The sequence below is a fragment of the Carassius gibelio genome, chromosome B19 (genome assembly GCF_023724105.1).
Source record: "Carassius gibelio isolate Cgi1373 ecotype wild population from Czech Republic chromosome B19, carGib1.2-hapl.c, whole genome shotgun sequence".
Lineage (NCBI taxonomy): Eukaryota > Metazoa > Chordata > Actinopteri > Cypriniformes > Cyprinidae > Carassius > Carassius gibelio.
This window is the reverse complement of record NC_068414.1, coordinates 4952799-4965200: the sequence shown is the minus strand read 5'-3', so window position 1 is coordinate 4965200 and position 12402 is coordinate 4952799. Positions and strand designations below refer to the sequence as shown.

General features: G+C 47.3%; 6 non-coding genes across 6 annotated transcripts; all 6 read left to right on the top strand.

Annotated features, from left to right (window-relative positions):
- The first annotated feature begins 268 nt into the window (after positions 1–268).
- Positions 269–383, top strand: LOC127980693 (U5 spliceosomal RNA). Its single transcript, XR_008159704.1, has one exon. It is a non-coding gene; the product is annotated as a U5 spliceosomal RNA (small nuclear RNA).
- Positions 384–3850: 3467 nt separating this feature from the next.
- LOC127980692 (U5 spliceosomal RNA) lies at positions 3851–3965 on the top strand. Its single transcript, XR_008159703.1, has one exon. It is a non-coding gene; the product is annotated as a U5 spliceosomal RNA (small nuclear RNA).
- Positions 3966–5347: 1382 nt separating this feature from the next.
- Positions 5348–5462, top strand: LOC127980690 (U5 spliceosomal RNA). Its single transcript, XR_008159701.1, has one exon. It is a non-coding gene; the product is annotated as a U5 spliceosomal RNA (small nuclear RNA).
- A 1383-nt stretch (positions 5463–6845) lies between these two features.
- LOC127980689 (U5 spliceosomal RNA) lies at positions 6846–6960 on the top strand. The gene has a single exon (XR_008159700.1). It is a non-coding gene; the product is annotated as a U5 spliceosomal RNA (small nuclear RNA).
- A 1828-nt stretch (positions 6961–8788) lies between these two features.
- LOC127980688 (U5 spliceosomal RNA) lies at positions 8789–8903 on the top strand. Its single transcript, XR_008159699.1, has one exon. It is a non-coding gene; the product is annotated as a U5 spliceosomal RNA (small nuclear RNA).
- Positions 8904–10732: 1829 nt separating this feature from the next.
- Positions 10733–10847, top strand: LOC127980687 (U5 spliceosomal RNA). Its single transcript, XR_008159698.1, has one exon. It is a non-coding gene; the product is annotated as a U5 spliceosomal RNA (small nuclear RNA).
- Positions 10848–12402: the final 1555 nt, after the last annotated feature.

The following is a 12402-nucleotide window of genomic DNA, read 5'->3' as shown; positions in this document are numbered from 1 at the left end:
ATAAGGGATTTCTTTAAAAGACTTTTTTTTTCATATAAGATTTTATCCAACTTTTCAGATAGAGGCATGAGAAAGAGATTGCCTTGATTGGACTTTTGGTTATTGGTGGACCGAGAGGACTTTTTTGAGTTTTACTCCTCCCTTTTGGAGTAGGGGGGGGGGGGGTGCTGACGAAACACATGTGGGCAGGCATTGTCACCCTTGATGACCCTTGGCGAGCGTAGTAGTTTAACAGAGGCAGCGCACAGGCCCGAGGGTTTGGATACACAGCTCGAGTTTCTCTTCATTGTCGCATAAATCTTTCGCCTTTTACTAAAGATTTCCGTGGAGGGGAACTTTTGCGAGTGACCTGTATTTTTGGGTGCTCTGCTCACAGCAGAGCTACATCGAAATGTCAAGAGCAGAATCAGTTTGACCGTCCGGCAGCATGCTGCGAGAGGGCTTGCCACTGGTCATCGTCTGAATAGGCACTCTCTGCGTTTGACCACTTCGTGTTTATTTAGCCGGATGGGAAGGCAGCGCTTTCTTGTACGTGACGGGATGCAAATTCTTGAAGGCTCTCTTTAGTGACGGGTCCAAACAAAGATCTCATCTGCTCCTCTAGCCCTATCGGCGACTCGTGCACTTCGAGCCTTCTTAGTGACGGCGCAAGTTGCTGACTGCTGACTGCGTTGGTGGTATAGTGGTGAGCATAGCTGCCTTCCAAGCAGTTGACCCGGATTCGATTCCCGGCCAACGCATGTCCTTTGGCTCGGGCTGACGTCGAAGCAGAACTCCCTCTGTGACCTGTGCCTCCACCCAAAACTTTTGGATGGAATAATTTCGGATGGACCCATCATTAGCTGAAGTCGCATAACACTTGCAACACTACCCGTAGCAGGGGTCATTGTTTGGACTCTTTTTTTTTTTTTAATTGCTACGCTTTGCGCTTTAAACAAAAAGTATTGTGTCAATGCAACTGAACAACATTAATTAGGAACACAGTGCGTCAAAAAGCAAAATGACAGTTAAAGGCATTTCGTTATTGAACTCTTTGATGACATCATTCAGCTAAGTTCAGTTTAAATAGTATCTGTGCAATAATTTGCAATCAAGTCAACGATATCGCTGTACATGAAGTGTCCCCAGCTCCGCCTGCCAGAAGCGACAGAGGGAAGAAACCAAAACTCGATCGGTGAAAGGATGGAGAAAAAAGCCGGTGAGAAACCAGGCTCAGTCGGGGAGACAGTTCTCCCCTTGTCAGACGAAACCAGCAGATCAGCTCCAGGCTGCAGGAATGTCAGACTGTGCAGAAGAATCATCTGTTTCCTGTGGTCTTGTCCAGGTGGTCTTTACAGGGGATTTGTATCTGCGGCTCATCTAGTTGTCACGGTCTCCGCTGTGTTTTGGACTCTTTTTTTTTTTTTTTTTTTTTTAATTGCGCTTTAAACAAAAAGTATTGTGTCAATGCAACTGAACAACATTTATTAGGAACACAGTGCGTCAATAAAGCTACTTACTTCCGCCTGCGTTGGTGGTATAGTGGTGAGCATAGCTGCCTTCCAAGCAGTTGACCCGGGTTCGATTCCCGGTCAACGCATGTCCTTTGGCTCGGGCTGACTTCGAAGCAGAACTCCTTCTGTGACCTGCGACTCCAACCAAACATTTTGGATGGATCATTCGGAAGACGAAAAGAACCAGCTCTCCCCGTCGGGGAATCGAACCCCGGTCTTCCGCGTGACAGGCGGAGATACGGTCCACTATACTAACGAGGAGCCGTGCATGCTGCCGTTTCCCCCCCAACTGACGGCACTGCACTGACATAACTAAACAATGCATGGCTTCTTCTGACGCAGACCCAGCCCTAGCACCGTAAAATTTCTGATGGACCCATCATTAGCTGAAGTCGCATAACACTTGGAACACTACCCGTAGCAGGGGTCATTCTTTGGACTCTTTTTTTTTTTTTTTTTTTTTTTTTAAATTGCGCTTTAAACAAAAAGTATTGCGTCAATGCAACTGAACAACATTAATTAGGAACACAGTGCATCAAAAAGCAAAATGACAGTTAAAGGCATTTCGTTATTGAACTCTTTGATGACATCATTCAGCTAAGTTCAGTTTAAATAGTATCTGTGCAATAATTTGCAATCAAGTCAACGATATCGCTGTGCATGAAGTGTCCCCAGCTCCGCCTGCCAGAAGCGACAGAGGGAAGAAACCAAAACTCGATCGGTGAAAGGATGGAGAAAAAACCCGGTGAGAAACCAGGCTCAGTCGGGGAGACAGTTCTCCCCTTGTCAGACGAAACCAGTAGATCAGCTCCAGGCTGCAGGAATGTCAGACTGTGCAGAAGAATCATCTGTTTCCTGTGGTCTTGTCCAGGTGGTCTTTACAGGGGATTTGTATCTGCGGCTCATCTAGTTGTCACGGTCTCCGCTGTGTTTTGGACTCTTTTTTTTTTTTTTTTTTTTTTTAATTGCGCTTTAAACAAAAAGTATTGTGTCAATGCAACTGAACAACATTTATTAGGAACACAGTGCGTCAATAAAGCTACTTACTTCCGCCTGCGTTGGTGGTATAGTGGTGAGCATAGCTGCCTTCCAAGCAGTTGACCCGGGTTCGATTCCCGGCCAACGCATGTCCTTTGGCTCGGGCTGACGTCGAAGCAGAACTCCTTCTGTGACCTGCGACTCCAACCAAACATTTTGGATGGATCATTCGGAAGACGAAAAGAACCAGCTCTCCCCGTCGGGGAATCGAACCCCGGTCTTCCGCGTGACAGGCGGAGATACGGTCCACTATACTAACGAGGAGCCGTGCATGCTGCCGTTTCCCCCCCAACTGACGGCACTGCACTGACATAACTAAACAATGCATGGCTTCTTCTGACGCAGACCCAGCCCTAGCACCGTAAAATTTCTGATGGACCCATCATTAGCTGAAGTCGCATAACACTTGGAACACTACCCGTAGCAGGGGTCATTCTTTGGACTCTTTTTTTTTTTTTTTTTTTTTTTTTAAATTGCGCTTTAAACAAAAAGTATTGCGTCAATGCAACTGAACAACATTAATTAGGAACACAGTGCGTCAAAAAGCAAAATGACAGTTAAAGGCATTTCGTTATTGAACTCTTTGATGACATCATTCAGCTAAGTTCAGTTTAAATAGTATCTGTGCAATAATTTGCAATCAAGTCAACGATATCGCTGTACATGAAGTGTCCCCAGCTCCGCCTGCCAGAAGCGACAGAGGGAAGAAACCAAAACTCGATCGGTGAAAGGATGGAGAAAAAACCCGGTGAGAAACCAGGCTCAGTCGGGGAGACAGTTCTCCCCTTGTCAGACGAAACCAGTAGATCAGCTCCAGGCTGCAGGAATGTCAGACTGTGCAGAAGAATCATCTGTTTCCTGTGGTCTTGTCCAGGTGGTCTTTACAGGGGATTTGTATCTGCGGCTCATCTAGTTGTCACGGTCTCCGCTGTGTTTCTGGGCCATAGAGGTCCTTTCTAGGTGTTGATCCACCATCTTCTCTGGATACGGACTGGATCCGATTGACTGAAGCGGATACAGACTGGATCTGGTGGCTACGGTGACCTCGGAATAAGGGATTTCTTTAAAAGACTTTTTTTTTCATATAAGATTTTATCCAACTTTTCAGATAGAGGCATGAGAAAGAGATTGCCTTGATTGGACTTTTGGTTATTGGTGGACCGAGAGGACTTTTTTGAGTTTTACTCCTCCCTTTTGGAGTAGGGGGGGGGGGGGGTGCTGACGAAACACATGTGGGCAGGCATTGTCACCCTTGATGACCCTTGGCGAGCGTAGTAGTTTAACAGAGGCAGCGCACAGGCCCGAGGGTTTGGATACACAGCTCGAGTTTCTCTTCATTGTCGCATAAATCTTTCGCCTTTTACTAAAGATTTCCGTGGAGGGGAACTTTTGCGAGTGACCTGTATTTTTGGGTGCTCTGCTCACAGCAGAGCTACATCGAAATGTCAAGAGCAGAATCAGTTTGACCGTCCGGCAGCATGCTGCGAGAGGGCTTGCCACTGGTCATCGTCTGAATAGGCACTCTCTGCGTTTGACCACTTCGTGTTTATTTAGCCGGATGGGAAGGCAGCGCTTTCTTGTACGTGACGGGATGCAAATTCTTGAAGGCTCTCTTTAGTGACGGGTCCAAACAAAGATCTCATCTGCTCCTCTAGCCCTATCGGCGACTCGTGCACTTCGAGCCTTCTTAGTGACGGCGCAAGTTGCTGACTGCTGACTGCGTTGGTGGTATAGTGGTGAGCATAGCTGCCTTCCAAGCAGTTGACCCGGATTCGATTCCCGGCCAACGCATGTCCTTTGGCTCGGGCTGACGTCGAAGCAGAACTCCCTCTGTGACCTGTGCCTCCACCCAAAACTTTTGGATGGAATAATTTCGGATGGACCCATCATTAGCTGAAGTCGCATAACACTTGCAACACTACCCGTAGCAGGGGTCATTGTTTGGACTCTTTTTTTTTTTTTTTTTTTTAATTGCGCTTTAAACAAAAAGTATTGTGTCAATGCAACTGAACAACATTAATTAGGAACACAGTGCGTCAAAAAGCAAAATGACAGTTAAAGGCATTTCGTTATTGAACTCTTTGATGACATCATTCAGCTAAGTTCAGTTTAAATAGTATCTGTGCAATAATTTGCAATCAAGTCAACGATATCGCTGTACATGAAGTGTCCCCAGCTCCGCCTGCCAGAAGCGACAGAGGGAAGAAACCAAAACTCGATCGGTGAAAGGATGGAGAAAAAACCCGGTGAGAAACCAGGCTCAGTCGGGGAGACAGTTCTCCCCTTGTCAGACGAAACCAGTAGATCAGCTCCAGGCTGCAGGAATGTCAGACTGTGCAGAAGAATCATCTGTTTCCTGTGGTCTTGTCCAGGTGGTCTTTACAGGGGATTTGTATCTGCGGCTCATCTAGTTGTCACGGTCTCCGCTGTGTTTCTGGGCCATAGAGGTCCTTTCTAGGTGTTGATCCACCATCTTCTCTGGATACGGACTGGATCCGATTGACTGAAGCGGATACAGACTGGATCTGGTGGCTACGGTGACCTCGGAATAAGGGATTTCTTTAAAAGACTTTTTTTTTCATATAAGATTTTATCCAACTTTTCAGATAGAGGCATGAGAAAGAGATTGCCTTGATTGGACTTTTGGTTATTGGTGGACCGAGAGGACTTTTTTGAGTTTTACTCCTCCCTTTTGGAGTAGGGGGGGGGGGGGTGCTGACGAAACACATGTGGGCAGGCATTGTCACCCTTGATGACCCTTGGCGAGCGTAGTAGTTTAACAGAGGCAGCGCACAGGCCCGAGGGTTTGGATACACAGCTCGAGTTTCTCTTCATTGTCGCATAAATCTTTCGCCTTTTACTAAAGATTTCCGTGGAGGGGAACTTTTGCGAGTGACCTGTATTTTTGGGTGCTCTGCTCACAGCAGAGCTACATCGAAATGTCAAGAGCAGAATCAGTTTGACCGTCCGGCAGCATGCTGCGAGAGGGCTTGCCACTGGTCATCGTCTGAATAGGCACTCTCTGCGTTTGACCACTTCGTGTTTATTTAGCCGGATGGGAAGGCAGCGCTTTCTTGTACGTGACGGGATGCAAATTCTTGAAGGCTCTCTTTAGTGACGGGTCCAAACAAAGATCTCATCTGCTCCTCTAGCCCTATCGGCGACTCGTGCACTTCGAGCCTTCTTAGTGACGGCGCAAGTTGCTGACTGCTGACTGCGTTGGTGGTATAGTGGTGAGCATAGCTGCCTTCCAAGCAGTTGACCCGGATTCGATTCCCGGCCAACGCATGTCCTTTGGCTCGGGCTGACGTCGAAGCAGAACTCCCTCTGTGACCTGTGCCTCCACCCAAAACTTTTGGATGGAATAATTTCGGATGGACCCATCATTAGCTGAAGTCGCATAACACTTGCAACACTACCCGTAGCAGGGGTCATTGTTTGGACTCTTTTTTTTTTTTTTTTTTTTAATTGCGCTTTAAACAAAAAGTATTGTGTCAATGCAACTGAACAACATTAATTAGGAACACAGTGCGTCAAAAAGCAAAATGACAGTTAAAGGCATTTCGTTATTGAACTCTTTGATGACATCATTCAGCTAAGTTCAGTTTAAATAGTATCTGTGCAATAATTTGCAATCAAGTCAACGATATCGCTGTACATGAAGTGTCCCCAGCTCCGCCTGCCAGAAGCGACAGAGGGAAGAAACCAAAACTCGATCGGTGAAAGGATGGAGAAAAAACCCGGTGAGAAACCAGGCTCAGTCGGGGAGACAGTTCTCCCCTTGTCAGACGAAACCAGTAGATCAGCTCCAGGCTGCAGGAATGTCAGACTGTGCAGAAGAATCATCTGTTTCCTGTGGTCTTGTCCAGGTGGTCTTTACAGGGGATTTGTATCTGCGGCTCATCTAGTTGTCACGGTCTCCGCTGTGTTTCTGGGCCATAGAGGTCCTTTCTAGGTGTTGATCCACCATCTTCTCTGGATACGGACTGGATCCGATTGACTGAAGCGGATACAGACTGGATCTGGTGGCTACGGTGACCTCGGAATAAGGGATTTCTTTAAAAGACTTTTTTTTTCATATAAGATTTTATCCAACTTTTCAGATAGAGGCATGAGAAAGAGATTGCCTTGATTGGGCTTTTGGTTATTGGTGGACAGAGAGGACTTTTTTGAGTTTTACTCCTCCCTTTTGGAGTAGGGGGGGGGGGGGGTGCTGACGAAACACATGTGGGCAGGCATTGTCACCCTTGATGACCCTTGGCGAGCGTAGTAGTTTAACAGAGGCAGCGCACAGGCCCGAGGGTTTGGAGACACAGCTCGAGTTTCTCTTCATTGTCGCATAAATCTTTCGCCTTTTACTAAAGATTTCCGTGGAGGGGAACTTTTGCGAGTGACCTGTATTTTTGGGTGCTCTGCTCACAGCAGAGCTACATCGAAATGTCAAGAGCAGAATCAGTTTGACCCTCCGACAGCATGCTGCGAGAGGGCTTGCCACTGGTCGTCGTCTGAATAGGCACTCTCTGCGTTTGACCACTTCGTGTTTATTTAGCCGGATGGGAAGGCAGCGCTTTCTTGTACGTGACGGGATGCAAATTCTTGAAGGCTCTCTTTAGTGACGGGTCCAAACAAAGATCTCATCTGCTCCTCTAGCCCTATCGGCGACTCGTGCACTTCGAGCCTTCTTAGTGACGGCGCAAGTTGCTGACTGCTGACTGCGTTGGTGGTATAGTGGTGAGCATAGCTGCCTTCCAAGCAGTTGACCCCGGATTCGATTCCCGGCCAACGCATATGCTTTGGCTCGGGCTGACGTCGAAGCAGAACTCCCTCTGTGTTTGGACTCTTTTTTTTTTTTTTTTTTTTTTTTAATTGCGCTTTAAACAAAAAGTATTGTGTCAATGCAACTGAACAACATTTATTAGGAACACAGTGCGTCAATAAAGCTACTTACTTCCGCCTGCGTTGGTGGTATAGTGGTGAGCATAGCTGCCTTCCAAGCAGTTGACCCGGGTTCGATTCCCGGCCAACGCATGTCCTTTGGCTCGGGCTGACGTCGAAGCAGAACTCCTTCTGTGACCTGCGACTCCAACCAAACATTTTGGATGGATCATTCGGAAGACGAAAAGAACCAGCTCTCCCCGTCGGGGAATCGAACCCCGGTCTTCCGCGTGACAGGCGGAGATACGGTCCACTATACTAACGAGGAGCCGTGCATGCTGCCGTTTCCCCCCCAACTGACGGCACTGCACTGACATAACTAAACAATGCATGGCTTCTTCTGACGCAGACCCAGCCCTAGCACCGTAAAATTTCTGATGGACCCATCATTAGCTGAAGTCGCATAACACTTGGAACACTACCCGTAGCAGGGGTCATTCTTTGGACTCTTTTTTTTTTTTTTTTTTTTTTTTTAAATTGCGCTTTAAACAAAAAGTATTGCGTCAATGCAACTGAACAACATTAATTAGGAACACAGTGCGTCAAAAAGCAAAATGACAGTTAAAGGCATTTCGTTATTGAACTCTTTGATGACATCATTCAGCTAAGTTCAGTTTAAATAGTATCTGTGCAATAATTTGCAATCAAGTCAACGATATCGCTGTACATGAAGTGTCCCCAGCTCCGCCTGCCAGAAGCGACAGAGGGAAGAAACCAAAACTCGATCGGTGAAAGGATGGAGAAAAAACCCGGTGAGAAACCAGGCTCAGTCGGGGAGACAGTTCTCCCCTTGTCAGACGAAACCAGTAGATCAGCTCCAGGCTGCAGGAATGTCAGACTGTGCAGAAGAATCATCTGTTTCCTGTGGTCTTGTCCAGGTGGTCTTTACAGGGGATTTGTATCTGCGGCTCATCTAGTTGTCACGGTCTCCGCTGTGTTTCTGGGCCATAGAGGTCCTTTCTAGGTGTTGATCCACCATCTTCTCTGGATACGGACTGGATCCGATTGACTGAAGCGGATACAGACTGGATCTGGTGGCTACGGTGACCTCGGAATAAGGGATTTCTTTAAAAGACTTTTTTTTTCATATAAGATTTTATCCAACTTTTCAGATAGAGGCATGAGAAAGAGATTGCCTTGATTGGGCTTTTGGTTATTGGTGGACAGAGAGGACTTTTTTGAGTTTTACTCCTCCCTTTTGGAGTAGGGGGGGGGGGGGTGCTGACGAAACACATGTGGGCAGGCATTGTCACCCTTGATGACCCTTGGCGAGCGTAGTAGTTTAACAGAGGCAGCGCACAGGCCCGAGGGTTTGGAGACACAGCTCGAGTTTCTCTTCATTGTCGCATAAATCTTTCGCCTTTTACTAAAGATTTCCGTGGAGGGGAACTTTTGCGAGTGACCTGTATTTTTGGGTGCTCTGCTCACAGCAGAGCTACATCGAAATGTCAAGAGCAGAATCAGTTTGACCCTCCGACAGCATGCTGCGAGAGGGCTTGCCACTGGTCGTCGTCTGAATAGGCACTCTCTGCGTTTGACCACTTCGTGTTTATTTAGCCGGATGGGAAGGCAGCGCTTTCTTGTACGTGACGGGATGCAAATTCTTGAAGGCTCTCTTTAGTGACGGGTCCAAACAAAGATCTCATCTGCTCCTCTAGCCCTATCGGCGACTCGTGCACTTCGAGCCTTCTTAGTGACGGCGCAAGTTGCTGACTGCTGACTGCGTTGGTGGTATAGTGGTGAGCATAGCTGCCTTCCAAGCAGTTGACCCCGGATTCGATTCCCGGCCAACGCATATGCTTTGGCTCGGGCTGACGTCGAAGCAGAACTCCCTCTGTGTTTGGACTCTTTTTTTTTTTTTTTTTTTTTTTTAATTGCGCTTTAAACAAAAAGTATTGTGTCAATGCAACTGAACAACATTTATTAGGAACACAGTGCGTCAATAAAGCTACTTACTTCCGCCTGCGTTGGTGGTATAGTGGTGAGCATAGCTGCCTTCCAAGCAGTTGACCCGGGTTCGATTCCCGGCCAACGCATGTCCTTTGGCTCGGGCTGACGTCGAAGCAGAACTCCTTCTGTGACCTGCGACTCCAACCAAACATTTTGGATGGATCATTCGGAAGACGAAAAGAACCAGCTCTCCCCGTCGGGGAATCGAACCCCGGTCTTCCGCGTGACAGGCGGAGATACGGTCCACTATACTAACGAGGAGCCGTGCATGCTGCCGTTTCCCCCCCAACTGACGGCACTGCACTGACATAACTAAACAATGCATGGCTTCTTCTGACGCAGACCCAGCCCTAGCACCGTAAAATTTCTGATGGACCCATCATTAGCTGAAGTCGCATAACACTTGGAACACTACCCGTAGCAGGGGTCATTCTTTGGACTCTTTTTTTTTTTTTTTTTTTTTTTTTAAATTGCGCTTTAAACAAAAAGTATTGCGTCAATGCAACTGAACAACATTAATTAGGAACACAGTGCGTCAAAAAGCAAAATGACAGTTAAAGGCATTTCGTTATTGAACTCTTTGATGACATCATTCAGCTAAGTTCAGTTTAAATAGTATCTGTGCAATAATTTGCAATCAAGTCAACGATATCGCTGTACATGAAGTGTCCCCAGCTCCGCCTGCCAGAAGCGACAGAGGGAAGAAACCAAAACTCGATCGGTGAAAGGATGGAGAAAAAACCCGGTGAGAAACCAGGCTCAGTCGGGGAGACAGTTCTCCCCTTGTCAGACGAAACCAGTAGATCAGCTCCAGGCTGCAGGAATGTCAGACTGTGCAGAAGAATCATCTGTTTCCTGTGGTCTTGTCCAGGTGGTCTTTACAGGGGATTTGTATCTGCGGCTCATCTAGTTGTCACGGTCTCCGCTGTGTTTCTGGGCCATAGAGGTCCTTTCTAGGTGTTGATCCACCATCTTCTCTGGATACGGACTGGATCCGATTGACTGAAGCGGATACAGACTGGATCTGGTGGCTACGGTGACCTCGGAATAAGGGATTTCTTTAAAAGACTTTTTTTTTCATATAAGATTTTATCCAACTTTTCAGATAGAGGCATGAGAAAGAGATTGCCTTGATTGGACTTTTGGTTATTGGTGGACCGAGAGGACTTTTTTGAGTTTTACTCCTCCCTTTTGGAGTAGGGGGGGGGGGGGGTGCTGACGAAACACATGTGGGCAGGCATTGTCACCCTTGATGACCCTTGGCGAGCGTAGTAGTTTAACAGAGGCAGCGCACAGGCCCGAGGGTTTGGAGACACAGCTCGAGTTTCTCTTCATTGTCGCATAAATCTTTCGCCTTTTACTAAAGATTTCCGTGGAGGGGAACTTTTGCGAGTGACCTGTATTTTTGGGTGCTCTGCTCACAGCAGAGCTACATCGAAATGTCAAGAGCAGAATCAGTTTGACCCTCCGACAGCATGCTGCGAGAGGGCTTGCCACTGGTCGTCGTCTGAATAGGCACTCTCTGCGTTTGACCACTTCGTGTTTATTTAGCCGGATGGGAAGGCAGCGCTTTCTTGTACGTGACGGGATGCAAATTCTTGAAGGCTCTCTTTAGTGACGGGTCCAAACAAAGATCTCATCTGCTCCTCTAGCCCTATCGGCGACTCGTGCACTTCGAGCCTTCTTAGTGACGGCGCAAGTTGCTGACTGCTGACTGCGTTGGTGGTATAGTGGTGAGCATAGCTGCCTTCCAAGCAGTTGACCCCGGATTCGATTCCCGGCCAACGCATATGCTTTGGCTCGGGCTGACGTCGAAGCAGAACTCCCTCTGTGTTTGGACTCTTTTTTTTTTTTTTTTTTTTTTTTAATTGCGCTTTAAACAAAAAGTATTGTGTCAATGCAACTGAACAACATTTATTAGGAACACAGTGCGTCAATAAAGCTACTTACTTCCGCCTGCGTTGGTGGTATAGTGGTGAGCATAGCTGCCTTCCAAGCAGTTGACCCGGGTTCGATTCCCGGCCAACGCATGTCCTTTGGCTCGGGCTGACGTCGAAGCAGAACTCCTTCTGTGACCTGCGACTCCAACCAAACATTTTGGATGGATCATTCGGAAGACGAAAAGAACCAGCTCTCCCCGTCGGGGAATCGAACCCCGGTCTTCCGCGTGACAGGCGGAGATACGGTCCACTATACTAACGAGGAGCCGTGCATGCTGCCGTTTCCCCCCCAACTGACGGCACTGCACTGACATAACTAAACAATGCATGGCTTCTTCTGACGCAGACCCAGCCCTAGCACCGTAAAATTTCTGATGGACCCATCATTAGCTGAAGTCGCATAACACTTGGAACACTACCCGTAGCAGGGGTCATTCTTTGGACTCTTTTTTTTTTTTTTTTTTTTTTTTTAAATTGCGCTTTAAACAAAAAGTATTGCGTCAATGCAACTGAACAACATTAATTAGGAACACAGTGCGTCAAAAAGCAAAATGACAGTTAAAGGCATTTCGTTATTGAACTCTTTGATGACATCATTCAGCTAAGTTCAGTTTAAATAGTATCTGTGCAATAATTTGCAATCAAGTCAACGATATCGCTGTACATGAAGTGTCCCCAGCTCCGCCTGCCAGAAGCGACAGAGGGAAGAAACCAAAACTCGATCGGTGAAAGGATGGAGAAAAAACCCGGTGAGAAACCAGGCTCAGTCGGGGAGACAGTTCTCCCCTTGTCAGACGAAACCAGTAGATCAGCTCCAGGCTGCAGGAATGTCAGACTGTGCAGAAGAATCATCTGTTTCCTGTGGTCTTGTCCAGGTGGTCTTTACAGGGGATTTGTATCTGCGGCTCATCTAGTTGTCACGGTCTCCGCTGTGTTTCTGGGCCATAGAGGTCCTTTCTAGGTGTTGATCCACCATCTTCTCTGGATACGGACTGGATCCGATTGACTGAAGCGGATACAGACTGGATCTGGTGGCTACGGTGACC